The following is a 19,163-nucleotide window of genomic DNA, read 5'->3' as shown; positions in this document are numbered from 1 at the left end:
ACAAATATTATAATGTGTTTTATTTCTCCAGTTACATTTCTATTTACCTTGGCTACAGTCATTTAGAACCAATGAAGCTCTGACAGAGAAACAGTGATGACTGATGGATGCTATGACAGGTGGTAGACATTTGAACTTTCCAGACACCAGGTAATAATGGCTCACATAGAGCTGTGGACAATATGATAAAAAAAAAAAAAAAGAATATTTGAAAGGTCTAAAAGTCATCTATTAGAAGAAAACAAAACACATACACACACACAAAAAAAACCCAAACAACAATAAGAAACCCACCCCAAAATGAAGATTCATGTTGCTTTCACTCTGGTAATAAAACTGCAGATGTGAACCCTGAATACGTCAATGGCTGATTAGCTACATCACAGCAATGCAAATCATGTGCTGCAAAGTAATGAATGAGAAATCTCTTGCTGTATCATGTGAGTCATTAAAAGTATATATAGCTTGAAAAGAGAATACTAGATTTGTATTCCTTAGTGACTCCTATTGTCATTTAGAATGCATCATTAATGCAGGCACAAAAGCAAGGAAAAAAAAGCTTTAAGATCTTTAGGAGAGCATGTTCTCACAATATCAAACCTTGTGAAAATTATTTAATTAAAATCTTTACATGGCACACTCCATTTTATATAGCACTTTTAATCCCGAAGGACACAAACCACTTTCTATACAGAGGTTAGAGCCACTACATAAGTCCAACAAAAATCTTTGAAAAGGTACACATGCAATCCCAATAAAGCCAGTAAACAGAAGCATAAATTACAGCATGACATCCAAGGTGGCATTCAGAGAAAAAAAATAGACTCTAACAGCAAAGAGTAAACATCAATAGGAGACAAGTTAAATACAAGTGAAATTAAAGAAATGTAGAATGTAGAAACAGTGAGACCAGTGGTTGGGAAGAAGATTGATCAAAAGTGCGATTAAATGGAGACTGATGAGAATCAGGATGGCTCTCTGCATCAGATTTAATCACTAGAGTTGGGAGTGGCTCCCTGCTCTCCTACCTGATTAAACACAGGAAGGTACTTATGGAGATGACAGAAGAGCAGGAGCTGGACTAGACTCAATACTTACATGGCACTGAACACCAGATCTACGTGATCTACCCCTCAGGCCCATTCTACAGATGCACACCCATGAAGCAGCTGAACTGAAGACTGCATTTGTCACAAAAAGCTTCAAAATTTCACAGAACTCAGAAGTAGAGGACATGGTATGCATTTAAAATTTGATTCTAGAAGTGATCCAAGGAACTACGGATCTCAAAGTTAATGAATTAGATGTGGGACTTTGGTTTAACTGATGATAAAACACAGGAGGACAGAAGTACATGGATTTGGCCCACAGTCCCTCACTGATAGCGCAAAAGGCTTGCAGCTCTTGTTGACCCCAAAACGATGTCTCAGTACAGCATAGAGAAGGTATAATTTAATGAATACCACTGTTCCAGAGCTTTTTTTCCTACTTTCTCACAAAATCCAAAGATGAGCAGGTTAAGAAAAATAAAAGGTGAGAAATTCAAATATGTTTCTTTGTTTTTCATGAAATAAAAACTGCCCTGGGAATTTACTGAGAATCCAGCATGCCTGGAGAGTAAGAATTGGCAGGGCTGTCCAAATTAATAGTGCTGTGCCATTTGTAGAGGTATCATGGAGCATAAAACTTTAGAACAGAAGCTGAAGGCTGATCTTGAGAGATGATACAATACCTTTTCGCCTCTTTCAGGATTTAATGCCATCTGCTGAAGGCAGTGATTTGTTGTCATGCTGAAACCAGGGCTTAAAGGCTGACCTAGGCTGAGCAATGGTCAGATCCACTGAGATATCACGTCTGCCTGCCATAAATACTTAGCACAGCAGTGGGAGGCCATCTGGCAGAACCCGCACTTCACATCAGTCACGTGAAGAAATGGTTAGGGAAGGCCACTAGGCCACCATTTATCTCAGTCAAGCACATGGCATGATCCGAAAGATCCCCACACAGGGAAGTGCAGTTCATCATACAAACACCTGTGCATAGAGAACTAGTGCAATTTTATCTACACTTTCAATAAATTGAATAACGTTGAAAACCACATCTAGGTCCATAAGTAAAACTGTCCAGAGCCATATCTGATCCTCGAGACCAAGTGGCTTGGTATGCCCATGTCCATACATGTAAATTGTCTTTGCTTCACTAAGCTTCTTTTATCACCAGCTCAATATGCCCAGCTGGAATGGTCCTTTGCCCATGTTAGTCCCAGAGCTGTTGATGGATAAAGGCTGGGGGATTGCAAGCTGGAACAAATTAAAATCATGCCAAGAAGCCTGCTGACGGTATGAGCATTGTGTGTTAGTGTTTGGGGGCATGATCTGTTTTTGTTCATGCATGCAGGTGCACGGTTTTGACAAGGTACAGAGTTAAACAAATAAACATGGTCAGTCTTTTTAGAAATTCCCAAGGAGCATTCCCAAGGAGCATTTTATCTCAGCCTAAGGTAAGGACTTAAGTTAGGATCAAGCGCTTGAGAAGCCTGTTTCTCATCTGCATAAAAGAAAGTTAGCTCAGAACTAAGCATCTACAACTCAGACACTTCGAATTAAGTGGCATGAATCTTACTCTGGAGCATCTGAATGTGATTGTAAGAATCAAGGCCTGTGATTTCTAGATTTGGCTTCAGGGCTGATACTGCCTATCATTATGCATTCCTTCCTCAATTTACCCACCTGCTCTTACAGTTAAGAACAACTACAACCTTCGATAGCACTGAACCATAATAAAAATTAGTGCATGTTGCCTGCAATAGATTCACTGAGCAAAAGGGTTATTAATCAGTCTTGATACTTAAACCAAGTCTCTCCTTTGTGCTCTAGCTAAGGCAAAGCACACATCAAGCAACAAAGAGTAGGGGAGCTGCATACACACCATCAGCAACTTCCAGTTCATTTGCTCCACATGCCATGGCAACCACATTATTGTGACCACCTCTAGCCCTAATACATGCCATTTTTTCAGAGAGTTACATTGTCATGAGTATTAGATATGCAAGCTTCAGACTTCTGCCCCTAAGTGAAGGCATCCATTCTTTTTAACTTGACTATACCCATCCAAATACTTGTTGGCTCTTCCTAATGAACCCATCCATCTTTGCTCAGAGGCCATTCAAACATGTCAGTTCTTTGAATGGAAGAAAAGGTCTTTAAAGCATTTTGGAGTGATTTCAAAGAAATAAGACCTATTGGCTGAGGAACCAAAGGAACAGAAAGTGTGTACATGCAGTTAAAGGTGTATCCAATTCTTGACATCTTTTTCTTGCTTTTCTTTTTCAATCTTCTTTTAGCTCCAAGTAGAAATTATCATAATATATGTCTGGGAATTGGAAAATGTGAGTAATCCTTAAGAGAAATTTACAGAATATATTTTCTGGGGGGAAGGTAGGAAAACAGCCTTGTATGCTTCTGACCACATGTGATTATGAAGAAGGTGGCAACAGTTGGGAAGAATGGCAGAGGCATTGCATTTTTCAAGTCCTCTGAAAGATCCGATTGCTTGTATTTGGGAGGGCATTCACTAACAGCTATTCACAGAATAGCTTGTCCCATCAGGATTTGCCTTCCTCTTCAGAAAGGAGCCTCAGCCAGAAAGCAGAGAAGAAATGGGCCTGAATAGAAATTTTGGAAATGCTTTACTGGAAAAAGGCGATTGAAAGACAGACAGCTGCTGGTTTCAGAGGGAATAAAGAAGAACATTGTACATAAAATAATTTGGAAGTTTTTTAGCAGGACTGTATTAAGAAGTTGGATAAACAAGATTCCATGTTTTATTTTGAGCGTGGATTAGTTAGGCACAGCTCTCCGGGAGGCTCAGCTTATCCAGAAGAAGGAAATGCCTAAATATAGTCATCACAATATGGATATGTGCTCTCATAGGTTGCTTACTTTGCCAGGGAAATTTTTGTGCCAAGAATTTTCTCCTAAGAGAGGTCTGATACATTGCATTATTAAAAAGAAATGTTTTCCTCTCTAGGATGGCATGTTAATGTACAGAATCATCAGCAAAATGAAAAACACAAATCTAATTACCTCTTTTCATTTAAAACCCATCAGATGTCTCAGATGAAAATGTGATTTTTCTGTATCTTAAAAGACTGTAAAACACTATGAACCTCACTCGTATTTCTGATGCCATAAAGACAGTATTATATTAAATAATTTGAAAACTAAAAATACATTTTTTATCAAGTACTTGTAGAGAGACCTTAATGGAGTAATTTATCAATCCATTACTGCTGTTGTTTTCATTGCTCTGACTGCTGTTTTATTATTCTTGTATCTGTTTTAAGCCACAGTCAGGTTTCACAGTAATTTGTATGTGATCCACCAAATCTGCATAATAGATTACTGTTACAGCAATACATTAGAACATGCAGGGGGAGGTTTTATGCAGTGAATGTTTTCTCAAAGGATTATGAAGGAGGTCCCAGGAATAAGGTGTGAGCAATCCTTCTCTGTGACTGCCAGCTTTTCTGGCAAACTTTTTTGCTGAGATTTTCAGTCATTAAAAAGACCGTGTTTAGTGTACACTTGTATTAAAGTGGTAGAACATAAACCTCACTGTCTGCCTGAATACATACTGAGATATTAGTGCTTGGGATTTCAGGGTCTTCTCAAGGGCTTAGCTCAGCTGTGAAATCCCCTTTCATCAAAGGCTGCTGCAAGCACCTGAGTCCTGCTCGGAAGCTAACATACACTGGGGCAGGAGTGTGCAGTATGAGTCCACCATTATGAGGTGAAGGAACAGTCAAGACAGCTATGTGGAGAAAAAGCTTCCCTAGATATTGCAGTCTGAACAGCCAATTCAGTGCAAGTTACTCACCAAAAGCATTCAGATAGGGAACTTCTTCCACGATTCCATTTCTCTCTGTGTTAAGGCAGACCAGACCAAACCAAAGCAAACAAAGGCAAACCATCTGACTCTGCCACCTGCCTATAATGCCCACGTCCTGGGTGTCTCCTACTCTCCTGTGGGAGTCTGAAGAACAACCAAACTCCTCTGGCTCAGGATCAGACCAGGGCTACAGTGTGTTATGGTCCCCCAGTTTCCACATCAAGAACAACAAGCAGGGAAAAGAAACTCAGTTTCAAAACATCATGACTCTAAAGCAAACATTTCAAATGGGAACATATAGTAAGGACAATTAATTTTACATACCACACATCCTCAGGTCATATGTAATCCTTACACCTTATTCCAAACTCCCTTTAATCCTTGTGGATTAACTTATCTTCATGGATGGGCACTCTCTACACCTACCTGCACCCTCTCTGCCCTTTATGTGTGCACTGAAAGTCTGATAGAAAACCCTGAAACATCCAGAAAGAGCCTGGCTGACTCCCAGTCTGGAGCCCAGCCTGTCTTGCTGGGGATGCCACCTGCAGCTGCAGAGCTGCCAGCAGATACAGAACGTGCCCTGCTGTGCCCACACAGCCGTGGTCTTGCCTGGCTCTAAAGCAAGATGGAGAGCATAAGGGCTCCCTGAGCACAAACCTGCACGCTGTCACTGTCTGAATTGCTAAATTGCTACCTATGTCCTATTGTAAAAGGCATTTCACTTTTCAGTCCCTCACATAGTAACCTGGAGCATAGCTCTCAAAGTGCTCTGTTAGTGAGCTACCTTCCCACATCCTGTCAGGGTCCCCAGCTCACCTGTTTGTTCCTCTGTCCTTATCAGTTTTCCTTTAGTATCTTTCCCTCTTTGATGTCCAGATAGTTTCTAAAAGGGAGGGAACAGGTCCAGAGGAGGGAAAAGAAGATGATCAGAGGGAACATCTCTCCTACAAAGACAGGCTGAGGGCGCTGGGCTTGCTTGTCCTGGAGAAGGCTCCAGGGAGACCTCATTGTGGCCTCCTAGTACTTAAAGGAAGTTTACAAACAGGAGGGAAATACACCTTTTATATGGGTATATAGTGATAGGATAAAGTGGGAATGGTTTCAAACTAAAAGAGGAGAGAATTAGATAAAAAATATTTTACCTGAGAGAGTAGTGAGGCCCTGGCACAGCTGCCCAGAGAAGCTGTATAAGCCCCATCCCTGGAGGCGTTCAATGCCAGGCTGGATGGGCAGCCTGAGCTGCTGGGTGGAACCATGCCCACAGCATGGGGTTGAAACTAGATGAGCTTTAAGATCCCTTCAAATCCAATCCATTCTATGATGTGGTTCTATGATAAGATTCTATGGTACAAATACCAGGTGATCCCATCTGGTGATGCCACTCTGCCCTGGAAGAAATCACCTCAATGAGCAGCACAGAAAATATTTAGGAAAATGCAGGTAATCTGGGTCCCATTGAAGGTGTATTTTTCACTCTTACAAGCATGGTATGTGGGCTCCAATCCTTACCAGACCCAGAGGCAAAGAAACACAATCAACAATGATGACACAGAGTTAATTAAACATATCAGATCAGAAGGACTTGTCTTCACTTGGGAGCCAGTCACAGGAGCCAGAACTCCATGGGCTCTTTCCCCTTCTTCTCCTCCCTTGTGGGTATAACAGATCTATTGCATTTAGGAATAAAACTTTGCTCTTTTTTAAACCTGGCCAGAGCAGGCATGAGAAATAGTTGCTAATTACACCTGAACTACAGGGAATTCTGAGCAAAAATAGTAGATTGAAAAGAATCTCAATTCGTGCATTCACTTACAGCTGAAAAGGCATCAGACAACTCCATGAAACATCTTTTCCCCTCCAGAGCTGACACAGTGCTGCTGGATCCAAATGGACACAAACGGTGGCTTGCAGTCTGATGTGCCTCAGCAGACCTTGCCTGGCAGGGAGATGTGCTGTCAGAATCTCATAGCCTTGGAGTGCAATTACCAAAAGCTCTGGCATCTGCCATGCTTGATTTATGTTTAGGTAGCATTGATAGGCTGGTACCCAAGGGGTGGGCAGCCAGAGGCAGAGGCAGGGAGCAGGGCGAGCATCCTGCCTCACACAGAGCAGATAGTGTTGGCACTGCAATATAGGCACAGGGCACAGAGGCTATGGAGTGGGCAGTGGAAGCAGTAGGCTGCATTCAGCCTCAGTAGCTGCTAGGCCTCACCAATTGCACGCAGGGCTGGGAGACAGGGAAATTCCAAGGGCAAGGGGCTGAATCTTTTTGTTTGGTTCCAGTTTGAGACCTGCAAGAGTCCTGTGGGTGCTGTGCAGGTGTCCCACCAGTGTGAGGCTTCTGAAAGTGTCTTTACTCCAAGTTGGTCAGCTGGAGCTTGTCCATTAAAGTCCTATCACCTATCTTGACCTGTGGGTGTAAAAAAAACCCCAGAAGAAATACAGACAATGCAGTTTACTTCTCTGTAAGCTCCAATAAGTCTTGGCCTTCCTTTTAACCCTGCATGGAGGTCTCAGGGTAGGGCTAAATCCATTCTGTGCTCCCTTTCTCAGCTCCACTGAGCACAATTCTCAGCACCTGTAAAGCACTCGGCAAATAAAATGTCAGAATGTGTGTCAGATTTTTTTTTTAATTTGAAGGTCTGGAAATTTCACTTAAAATTAAAATAAAAAAGAAGAAAAAAAAGATGTAGTTCAGTCTCCTTGCTTAGGAAGACACTTCTCTGCAGTCTAAGCACAGGAACAGCTGAAGATCTTTTTTTCAGGCCTCCTTTACTGAAAAAAATCCTGTGCTGATGAGTGATGTTACTAAATATAAGAGCAATTCTCTGTATTGTGGCCACATTAACAGACTGCTAAGTATTATGAGGCAAAAGTGACTGTGCAGGGCTGCAAAGTGGGGAAGATATTGCAACCTTTGGATTCAGATAAACATGGCCAGTAGGACTATGCATCAGTAGTCATGGTGTCAGAGCCAGCACAATCTGGACAAACCAAAACAAACTGCAGTATTTCTGGAAGGAGAATGTTGGCAAGTGTAGCTTTACCTGGGCAAGATGCAAGGCAGCAGATGGGAAGATCCTGAGGGGGAGAGAAACTCAAAGGTGGGAAATTAAACCTCGTGGTCACTGGCAGTCAACCAGGAAGTTGAGAAAACTCTATTGGAACTGTACAGCAATGGCTTGTCCCACACATGCACACCCAAAGTCATGCCCTGAGCTGTTGCAGCAGTGTGCAGTCACAAGGCACTGGTTTCAATGGACCAATAGCTGCATGTTCACAACTTGCTGACAGCCATGGCAAACAGCCATCCTGCTCCTCCTTGGAAGGATTCTTCTTCAGAGGAACTCTATTTGCTGTGACACAATGAGGAATTCAGAGTCCAAAAGTGATGAAGTTCTGGGAGAGACTTTTATTTTTGCCAAGATCTTCCACCCAACTTGGCAGGAGGTAGGCAGAGAGATCCTTGCCCAGCTGACTGATTGCTTGCAGGGTAAGGCTGTTGGTTTTAGAGAAGCCACTTATGGCTTATGGGAGTGCTACAAGCAAATGGCAATTTCTGCTATTGGCCATCATTTCAGTTTGCTTCTTCAGTAAAGACAGTATGATATCTACCCTGAAAAAATAATCTCTGCTATGAAAAAGAGGGGAGCTACAGAACTGCGTAGGCCATTAGAATTCGGAGATGAGGAAAAAAATTAGAACAAGGAAGGCTCTGCTCCAGAGTCAAATCTCCAAAATCAGGGATCTGGGAAGGGAAGATATTAGCAGAAAAATGCACATTGCACCCTGGAAGGTATCCAAAGCATCCAAGAGGTCAGCTTCACACAGCATGATGGTCAGCTTTGCCAGAGGTCTGGCAGTCTCTATAGTTAACAGGAGGAACTCTTACTCCTATGCACCTACCTTACAGCAAGCCTCCTTCTCTTACTGTGAGGGACAAGGAATTCCATCCATTTCCGTAAGGGAGGGCTCCGAAAATGGGAAAACCGAGAGAAGGGTAGAGCAAGTTACTAACATGAAAATCAATATAGATAAATAAAGACTAAGGAGGAGTCTGAGTTTAATTTGTTGAAGAGAGTGAAGATGTGAGGACCAGGTCTGACAAGACTTTTCAACAGAGAGGTAATGTTTATGTGAAAATTACATGTTTGTATGCTCTAAAATGGCAACGGGGGACAGTGAGATATAACATTTGCTAAAATGACTTTTCTAAATACCTCTTAGTGCCCACTGGTGCAAATGCATGCACTCTACCATCCATCTAGCACCCCAGTTCACACACCATCAGAGTAGTATCCAGCAGATTTATTAGGAGGAAGGTTTATTGTAACTACTTCCAGTTAAGAGCACTTAAGCTACATTTATTTGCCAAGTAGTGTTGACTTTCTGATTTTTATGGGAAAGTGCTTTGTTTCAAAATGCAAGCCATAAAAATAAATTCCCCAGTCTCTTTTCTCAGCAGCTGTAGCAATGCGACACACAAAATCTGTCTTAGATTGAGGTGGGGAAATTTTTTTTGAAAGCCTGTTGTTAAAATATTGGCAGCACACGGCTGCTGATTCAAAACAAAAGGAGACACAGGCATGAGGAAATTAAAAGACTAAAAACAGAAGCGTATTTTGATTTCCCAGAGAATACAAGATAGGCAAGAGTTGTGTTTGCAAAGGATTGGCAGGATGAGCATTTACTGAACTGGGAGCAGCTGTCATAGCAACCACATCCAGGCAGAGAAATGGTGTCAAGTCACCTGGAAGGAAATTTCTCCACTCAGAGGAACGGTGTTATAGAAGGAAAACTTGGGAAGCTGTTGGCTGAGGTGCCATCATAAAACTGAGTGGATGCAGATGAAGAGTCCCTACCAGGCAGCAGTGAAGCTTTGTGGGAAGGGCAATGGTTTTAGATAGAGACCTGGCTGTCAGGCTTGGTTCTGCCCTTGTCTTGCTTCTCAGAAACAAAAGCATTCCGCAAGCTGAGCCACACAACATCTCACCACTATGCATACTGCCCTGAATGGGCTTGTAGTGGTGTGTAGTGGTGTGTAGTGATGTGTAGATCCTGACACTGCTGCATGCTCTATCAGCCTGTGCTCACAGATTCAATTTCAGTCATGCGTGCTCTGGTCTTATTGCAGTGCCAAATGAGAAATACTGATTTTTGATTTAAAAAAAAAAAAACAACAAAACGTATCATTGACAGAGTCACAAGCTAAATGGAGACAGGTAGAAGGACCTGGGTCATGGCTGTATGGCAAAAATAGCTCATGAGATAATGTAGCTATATCTGAATGGTGCTTTGCCCAAGCTTGTTTATCCCATTCTCAAAGTACTCATGTCGAGTTGCCCCAAGTCACTGAGATGATTCAGCATTTTTCTGGTGCCTTTACTTTGTGCTAGTATGGATAAGCGTATAAGTTACGTTCTGATTGCTTCCATTTAAGTCCAGCCTTCCCCTCTCACACTGAGAACAAAAACTGTTGTCATTGTGCTGAACTGTAGGATGTTAAGAATAAGTGGGTACTTTGTCACCAGCAGTAACACTACAGAAAGCAGTCCAATTTTCTTCTCTCCTCCCTCAGGTTACTCCTCCATTGCAAAAGCTCCCCAGTGTGTCCCTTCATCATGTTCAGCTATTTTTGGATGCCACTTCTCCACAGGCAGTTGATCCACAAATCAAAAACAGCTATGGAGTCTCCCAGTGTTATGGAGATTTTCAGAGGTTTAGTCCTGAACTGAGATCAGATGACAGCTGAGAATTCCTTGACTTCTTTTCATTAGGCATGGCTCACAAGAGGGAGCCCATGCTGTGCCTGTAGTCCAAAGCCTCCTCAAGAAACCTCAAGTTCTGTCAGGTTCCAGAAAAGAAGCAACACCAGAGCTAAGGAATAATAATGCAACAGAACATATCTTCCTAAAGCCAGTTCTCATATTCTGTGCAAACAATATAGGCTTTACTATGTGTTTTACACAGAATATAAGTCAATAGCTATATCCTTGAAACTCTCAGTACATCTAACATGTTTGCAGCAATTTTTTGTTTTCTCTGCATTAATACAGCAGTACATTAAAAAGAAGCCAAGCCATACAATGCAATGCTGACAGTGTGGGACAGCCATTATTATATCCTTCAGGTACTTAAGATGACATTGTTTTCTCACAAAACAAATTGCTTATCACAGACTCCATTACTCAGGAGACAGTAAACACTTTCCACGATGCATGCCTCTTAGGCACTAAAAGGATCTCTAGGACATAACTCCCTTGATTTTTTTTGTGTGAATCCTTGTTATAAAACTAGTATATTTTCATGAAATAATACTGAAAACATAGATGCGTTTCATCTTCCTTTTTTAATCCAATAAGAAAACACATATGGCTATAGATACAAGACAACTGAGCAAGTAAAGAGATGGGTGAGGGGTAAACAGTTCAAAGTTGTACATAAGTAGACTGGAAAAAGTAGTGATAATATGGGGAACATCTGGAAGTTGGACATAAGACACTCAAAAGACTGGGAGAAGCAGGAAAGATGGTTGGCGTGCAATCTGGTCTCTGCAGCTTCTGTTTAGGAAACATTCCTGCTAAATACTTGAATGCCCTTTTTAACTTCCATGGTGCTCAGAATTTTGACACTGAGTAATCAGGTCAGCCGGAGCGCAAGCAATTGAATTCATCATTGAATAAGCTAGAGGCATCTTATGTGCAGACAAGATGTATTAGATCAGCCCTGCAGTGGGTTGAGTTGTCATTTTGGACATGCCTACTGAGGCTGTGAGACATGCTGGCGTTTCATGTCTTCATAGAGCTGTTACCTCCTCATCCCAGCTAAAAGGCTGCAAGCAACACAAATCCCATAGACAGATTCCTGCTCTGAACAAAAAGTTACCTAAGGGTTGATTTAAAGAAAGATGAAAATATTGTCTTTATTAGGAAGTTGACCTCTTCTTTTCTATGTCCTGGAGACTGGCTGGCATTCAGAAAGTTAGAGCAGCCATCAGAGTCTTTATCTACCTCACAGGAACTGGATTGTGAATTGCAGTATTTCTCGAGCACTGCATTTAAACACTGTCAGCACCTTCACTCTGCATTGCTATAAAAGGAAATAAACGTTGAGATTGACTGAAAATGCTCCAAGCAGCTCAAACCATTTTATAATTGTGCCGAAGGCAGATCTGAATGGTCCCACTGTCTTAGCAGCAATGAAAAAGGAAGAGCATGCTTTGCTGCTAAGTACTTTTACTTCTTGACTGTTGAAATCATCTGTCTGAATGAGGTTCAGTCAGCAATGTTTCCTAATTACAAAAGCTGGTGAATTGCCCTGCACTGCATGCTGCATTCACAGGAGCTTTACTGTGGCTCCCAAAGGAAACTGTGTATGAACTAGGCTGCCAAATCTTTTATGTAAAGCATTTGTCTATTTAAATAAATAAACCCCTGAAATGTCCATGTAGGGAGTTAGAGTATTCATACCAGGGAATACAATGGCTTCCACTGGGAAGAGTAATGTCTTGAAGGAGCAGGGTGAGAAGAGGAGAGAAGAGCGGGGCTTAACAATCATCTAATCAGACCTCAATCTTGCTAATATTGAATGAGTTGGAGAGAAAACTAACTAGAATTTCTTGGGAAAAAAAAAAAAGAAAGGGAAGCGACCGTTATATATATACAGCCCCCTGATGTAGCACTGGGGGTATCAGTACCAAGTATTTTCATACAAGTGTATTATCAATACCACTTAAAAGTAAGTTTTCAGTTTATCTTATTTGTAAATTCTTAGCATTTTTCAGCAGTTTGTGTCTAGTCATCTGTTAGGCCTCAATGATTGCTTTGTTTGATAGCTGCAAGCTAAGCATAGCTACACTGCAGGTCACACAAAATCAGCACCTGAAAATATATGCCATGGTGATATGACACTGTTAGCTAAAAGTTCCTTCAGATTTCCCCCGAGAAAAGTTGCCCAGTAGTTCACAGTACTCCATGTTGACACTACGTGCAAGCATAACAACCTATAGATTGAGGAGTCGTGAAGCTGCTCGATAGTATGTGCCAAAAACAGTCACTCTTCAGAGAGAGGTAAAATGCCACTTCTACACATTGACAGTGAAGTCAGATTGCTTAATATTTCATTTCCTCTTAGAAATGTCACTGCTCATCTGGGCACGGCTGGCTTTATTTTCTGCATGCTGTTGCCTTGTCAAAAGGTAACTCTTTCTTTTTACCACAGATGGGCCTGTTGCTTGTGGTGTGACTTTTTCTGGTAACATGCTGCCACCTGGGACCTCAAAAAAAAGAAATTAAAAAGTATTTTATATTACTCTATTGACATTGTTGAGCAGTCTGTAAGAGACTGGAATGTAATAATTTGGGAAGTGAATCACTTAATTTACAGCGGTATACTGTGGAATCTCTTGGTGATGGATTATCATAATCCTGAAACTAAGCAGTCTGATCAGTGAGGGAGAAACAGTTTGAAACCTTCCAGAAACGTCCGCTGTGCTCTGCAGCAGCAACGTGCAGGAAAGGATTGGAAAGCTTGATGTGGGGAATGGCAACAGATGCCCTTCACAGCAAGTTTTTGGGTCAGGTTCCTGCAAGATGGGGGAACTGTATGGACACAGACTTGTTGAAGTCTACACACAAGAGCACAGAGACTGTCGCTCTGCAAGAGGAGCTTTGATTTTAACCAGAAAGGTGGGTGCATCCCAATTACACATTTCCTAGAAGCGTAGAAAACCAAGAGTATATTAACACTTATTTGAAGACAAAAAGCTGGCTGTATCTCACTCATAATTCTTAACATGGCCACTGAGCTGTAGGGAAGAAATATTTTATTGTTTCAAAGATATTGTCCTAATTATAGCTTGGGTTTCAACTGAACTTTCCTTTTGGTGTTTCCTTACCAACAGATATTAGCATTCAGTAAAAGGAAATTCTTTCCTAACCTTCAGTCCTGCTGGAAAGAGGGAGTTATTTTACTTTAAGACAAAAATCAGAAGTGATATTGATAGATTTGGAAATATTTGCCTTGGATGCTGTACAAACAGAAAGCTTATTGTTATTTTCAGAGAACAACCCTGATGCTTCAAATGGAGAACTACTGAACCACAGTGTATTATAGAAGCATCTACTACTGCCCTGTAGCAGGGTCCTCAGTAAGCATCCAGTATACGACTACCTTTGTACTTTCTGTTCTTTGTCCTTTCCATTTATCAATAGAGAGTCCCTTCAGACCCAACCAGCCTGGTAATATCAGCTGAGCACCACAGTCTTACATCATATAACAGATTTTACGTAATATTCTTTCAAATATTCATTATGTTCATTAATTCACTTTTCATTTTCTTCCTCTGGAATGGGCAAGATAAGGACACACAGCTGGCTTGCTTCAAAAAAAGGTGCTTTATTATCCAAATTTGGCTGTTGTTTTGCCTGTAAAACCAATTAAAAGCTTTTTAAGTTTCTGATTTGTGAAGATGTAACTCATAAATAAAGACTAATTATTAATATTATGTTCCATGTATTTTGCATTTGCATGACCTTGGTTTATTTAATTCTAAGATGATACGAAATGTTTATGTAAGTGAAAAAAAAAAAGCCAAGTAAAATACAGGCATATTTTTGTTTATAAAATGTCTATATATATTTACATAAATATGTGTGTGTGCTTTCTCCATAGGAAACAAAGTTGGACAGTTAATCAGAAAATAACACAAAGCCAGATATAGAATTTTTATGACCTTTTGCCCACTGAATCTGTGCCTGAGTTAAGCCAGTGGGCTTTTTGCCATTGGCTCCTATCGGTTTTGGATCAGGGTCAGAGCATTTGGTCCCAGTCCATGGAAATGACTGTGATCCTCAGCAGAAAACAAAGTTTTCATTTGAACAGTTGCTTTCCATGCAGTTACATGCTTTCAAAAGCCCTGGCTCCTGAAAAGTGGCTTAGGGAATAGGGTAAAATTATTGGGCTTAGCAGCAGAGGAATGTGAAGAAAATCACCTGCTCAGGAGTTCTGTGTGACATGCTGCCATCCATGATGTGATGAAGCGCTCAGTTCTCTGGTGATAAGCTGGAGCAAAAGTGTTTTTGCCACATGACTGTTGGGGAAGCAGCCCAAGAGCTGTTTTTTTAACACTGTTAAATGTACTTACGTACTAATTTTGCTGGACGCTGTGAAGAGGGCCAGTTACCCATCGCTCCTGGTGAGTGAAAAAAGAGTGAAGACATTCATACTCAGTGAAGGACTGCATGCAGTTTTCAGAAGCTCTTGTAGCACCCAAGCACCAAGGCCACTGCCATTTCTGTACCTCTGGTCCAACTCTTCAAGCTTGCCACAGGAGTCCCATGTATAGAGATGCTGCAAGGTCTATGCATGAGCATTTCCCTCTTCGAAACATGGGTCTGCCCCTGAGTGGAGAAGCGAAGATGGGATTGTTCTCTGTCTTTAATGTGTTATCCTGGAAGATAGGCAGTGGCCTCCATAAGTGTTTCATAATGAAAAGGTTTGGAAAATGACCTATGTGGTTGCAGGTTCACAGAATTACTTCTGGGGCTGCTGACCCTTGCTGCAGACAGGAGCTGGTAGCTGCTTCCCATGATGGCAGCAAACTCTCCCATCCCTATGGTTAGTAAGATGCAGAAGCTTTCTCCCTGCTAACATAGACCTGCTTTTGGTTTCACGTCAGGTGAGAGGGTGAGAGGTGGCTTTTCTCTGCTCTAGAATAGTTTTATCACATGCACTCTGACAAGCCCAATTGATTACTGATTTATACCCACTCTGATGAAAGTCATGCTTGAGGCATGTTTGGACATGATCATACTCTAGTGATGCTCGGTGTGATGCACAGAGCCCTTTGAGAAGACATTTAAGGGCCACAAGATGTCCGTGTGTGATGGAGGATCCTTAACATACAATTTATCTGCAGTCAAGGAAAGAAGGCAGCAGTGCTATGGGCCCTGATGATGCAGATATACATAATAAAGTTATTCCATATGTTCCTTTCAAATTAACATTTTCCTCATGATGGTTTCATTTAATATGCTCATACTGCATAGCCCTAACATACTGATACTCCTAGCAGATACTTCCAGCAGACTAAAAAATTGCCCATGTAAGAAGCCTTTCCTCCCTCAAAAATTCAGAGAACATTTTGTTTCTTGGTGAGGAACATGAGAAAAGGCTACTGAGTTAAGTTTAATCCAGCAGCCATCCTTCCTGACACTGACAGTACTGAATTTGAAACCATGTTCCAAATTTTTCATCATTTTCTCTGATCCATCATTATTTAAATAACAATAATAAAAACACTGAATACTTACTAGAAGGCATTTTAAACTCTGTCTGCTTAGGGTATTACACTAAAATGTCACTTCTAAAAAAAGACACATCTAATTTCTCCATGGTCTCTCTGAAAGGTTAAGTGTGTAGAATAGAATTAATGCTTATTTTGATGTATAGATTATCTGTCCTGTCATTCAGTTTGATATTTTTCATAGACTATTTCAAACTCTAGAATGACAGATAAATCGCAGTTGCAACTGATTTATGAATTTTCTATCAAGAAAAAGGAAATAGAGGAGTTAAGCCACCTCAGAAACCAGCTAACTCTCATTTCAGAGTCAAAATATTTTTGAAGTTTAGTTTTTTTCCTCCACAAACATACATATGTATTTTGGGAAGGAACAAATTCTATGACACTTAGTGAAAAACGGATTCATTTCTCAACATGCAAGTTTTGAAAAATAATGGCTTATTTTACACAAAGAACATAATGCCCTCTTAAAATCCCGACAAGTCCTTCTCATGCCTCATATTTATGCAGAAAATCTTCTCTTGGACTTAATATCTGCATGACAGAATTTGCACTTTCAGAGAATACTGCATTAGTCCTCAGGGCAAGAGGCTTGGGACTGCACACCGTGCTGTTTGAGTGACAAAAGTTCCCAGCTCTCCAGGGTTCCACTGCGAGAACTTCCTACTCAAACTGTGTCCTCCTGAATCCATTTTTCTAAATAATCTATTGCACCAAGTTTCTCCACCTCCACTTGCCTCATTCAAATTTATATATAAATTCCCTACCTCCATACTCTTTTTTTTTTTTTTTCTACCTTGCATATTTGGAGATTAGCTGATAACCATTGTTCTATATTTAGCTAAGCAAAGCAAAAGCTAAGTGCAGAAAGGCAGCTGGGACCCAAAGTTTTATTTTCATTTGTTTTGCTGACTTGAAGCATGCATTTATCTAGTGTAAATTCTACATGACCTGCATGGTGGTTTTATATGATAAAACGACTGAATTTGCAACTGAGGGAGGAGCTGCAGTAGATGTAATTTGCACTGATTTTTTGCAATGTCAGTGTATTGTCCACTGGGTGGACAATCAACCAGGGAAAAGCCTAGTTGTATGGTGAGGCTCAGAGAGTCTTAGTTACTGGTTGAACTTTACGTGGATGTCTGTGATAAGTGGGCTGTCACAGGTCTGTCTCGTGACCTGCTCAGTTTAATGGCCTTATGAATGACTTGGAGGAGGTTAAGTGCTCTCATCAAATTTGAAGATGACATCGAGATGGGGAGGCCAGTTAATAACACACTTAAGTGCAGGGCTGCCATTCAGAAGGACTGAGGCAGACTGGGGTCACAGAATGACAGGAATCTTATGAAATTCAGAAAGGGCAAATGCCAAGTCATGCACCTGGGATGGAAGAAACCCCTGCAGTGATGTATTTTGGGGCTGCCTGGCCAGGAAGCTGCTCTGCAGAAAGGATCTCAGAGCCTGGGGACAGTGAGCAGTACAGGAGCCAGCAGCATGTCCTGGCATCAACAATGGGCAGCAGCCTCTTGGACTGCACTAAGAGGTGTAGGGCCAGCATCTGTAGGCAAGCGATTGTCCTCCTCTAATCAGCACATGTAGATATCACATCCAGTTTTGCCCACCTGATTGAAGTAAGACATCAGCAAACTGGAGTAGGTCCAACAGAAGCAGCCATGTTTGATGTTTATTCAGTTTGGTGAAAGGTGACAGAAAGGATGGAGATGAGCTCTTCTCACTGATGCTTGGTAGGAGAATGAGAGACACTGGTTGTTATTTGAAACAAGAGCTGTTCCGACTGGTTATAAGGAAAAATTCTTCCCCATGAAGACAGTCTGGGAGCAGCACAGGCCACCAAGAGATGTACCATCATCAGTTTAAAGGCTTTGATGATCAGATGAGATAAAACCCTGAGACACCTGTCCCTGCCTTAAACAGTACATTGGACTAGAGATCTCCTCAAGGTCCCCCTCCACCTGATTTGTCCTGCAGCAACTATCCTGTGACTTATCCTAAGGTAGATTCTCATACTGAACAGCAATCTGTAACCATACGACTTTTTTCTATATAGCTCCTGGATTAGGAATGATGGGTAAAACTTTCTTCCCATAGAGTATTTCTTGGAAGCATCCTGTGACCACTGCCATCCATTCTGTGAATTATCCTCAGTATAAAGGGTGCTCTGGAACTCAGAAAACATTAAATCACACAGAGAGTGAGACTTCAAAATAATAATATAGTTTCAGAGGGAAAACTGTTTAAACAGTTTTAAAACAGAGCTTGATAAATTTCTAAGCAGGATTACATGATACAATTGCCAGTAATGGCAGGGATAAAATTCAATAGCCTAGGAGCTTGCCCATGTTTTCATGATTGTTTTGACAAATGAAAGACCATGTTCCTCATCTTCAAGAACAAATAAATGGAAAATTAAACATAGTAAATATTGTAAATATTTAATTGACAATTAATATGGTGAAATTGAAAGCAGTCTTTTGTCTGGTTCAAAGTTATTGGAGTTTGTAGCTCTGATGCCTGATAGCTATAATATATGGTATTCATATTCTAGAGCAAAATGACTATCAGAACCAAAATACACAAGTATGGACAAACCTGATTAAGCTGTGATTCATATCACAGCAGATGAAGGTTATATGATAACCAGCTATAGCACAGATGCAGCATTTATCATTGGCTTGATTATTCAAAATTGGTATTTTAGTCAATTCCAAATTAAAAAGGAGATTGTATACAGATTCAAAGAAAGTCAATCATGATGTATTGTATGGCATTATAACACAACAAAACAAAAAAAGTAATTTTCTTCATGAAATAACCACATAGTTTCAGTTTCTCAATATAAATCATACCAGAATCTGACCACAGGAAGTTCTAAACCAAGACAATATGATCTCCATGCTGCAGCAACAAGGAACTAATGTAGGGAGGGTCAACATGAAAGTAATAA

This window comes from Phasianus colchicus, chromosome 1 (genome assembly GCF_987193195.1).
Source record: "Phasianus colchicus chromosome 1, bPhaCol1.hap1.1, whole genome shotgun sequence".
Lineage (NCBI taxonomy): Eukaryota > Metazoa > Chordata > Aves > Galliformes > Phasianidae > Phasianus > Phasianus colchicus.
The sequence above is the reverse complement of the archived record's forward strand: the minus strand, read 5'-3'. Positions refer to the sequence as shown.